This window comes from Condylura cristata, unplaced genomic scaffold (assembly GCF_000260355.1).
Source record: "Condylura cristata isolate star-nosed mole 26May11 unplaced genomic scaffold, ConCri1.0 scaffold00014, whole genome shotgun sequence".
Taxonomy (NCBI): Eukaryota; Metazoa; Chordata; class Mammalia; order Eulipotyphla; family Talpidae; genus Condylura; species Condylura cristata.
This window is the reverse complement of record NW_004567115.1, coordinates 10,671,365-10,672,510: the sequence shown is the minus strand read 5'-3', so window position 1 is coordinate 10,672,510 and position 1,146 is coordinate 10,671,365.

Below are 1,146 nucleotides of genomic sequence, written 5' to 3'. Positions count from 1 at the left end.
GCCTACCAGGTAGATGGATGTGCTCATTCATTTGGTAATGCTAAATGCATGTGCTCCACCTCTGAGGCCAGAGAGTAAAGGTGTCTTCCTTGTGACTGCCTGGATCTTCACATTTAAAAAAAAAAAAAGGACATTGAGGAAGTAATGGCAAATATCCACTGCATCAACTTCCTTCCTTGAAGTCATTGGAAGTCAAGTTTCCACAATGACTATCAAGTGATAAAGAATAGACAGCCAGTATCTTCCTCGGCTACATAAAAACAAATGTCAGTGGTGCTGAGTAAATAAAAGATTTATTGGGAAAAGGGAATATTTTTCTGATATTCCAATTCAACATACTGGAGCCTTTTTTATTTCTTAATTTTCTTACTAGAATTACTTGATGTTTTATTTCTACTGGTTTTCAGAGTTCACAGGTCAATATATGAAGAATAGTCTAACTGGAAGAATAAGGTACATAAAGGAGGGAGAGGAATGTTTAATATGTGTCAAACCACGTAAGGGAAAAAGAACTAACATTTATTGAATATCCATAGCACCAGGCCAGCTAGGTAGTTATGAGTATTTCTGCTTCCTGTTTTTTTTTTTTAACAGAGAAAATACTGAAAGTGAAGTATTGAAAATAAAAGAGAAAAAATGTGCTGTAAAAGAGAAAAATGTTCAGTGAAAAGGTATGAGAGAAAATCCCCATCCAGAATATAGTGTTGGAACAGAACTCAAAAAAATATGTGGTTATTTCAAACTCTGCCTTTAACTGTGGGCCTTCTTTGACCCAGCAATTCCAACAAAAGTCCTGAAATGGATTTGCCTCCACAATGTCATGCAACCCACCAGGTAATAAATCACAATGGCTAGGTAGGTGGGTTGTGCTGATTTTCATAGCTCAGTCACACACTCTACCTCTGAAACCAAGAAGCAAACTGCATGGAATGCACAAAATCGTGCCAAGGTCATTGTATTAGAAGCCAAGGGGGCCTATGTTAACCCTGCCATAACGTATTACCATAGCATGTGACCCCGAGCAGGATGTTAGGCCTCTTTACCTTGAAGGAAGAAAATGAAAATAATTAATACAACGAGTTAAGATGAGAACACAGAAAGAGGAGTTTGCTGCAGGGAAGATCATCGACACTAAGTAAAAAAAAA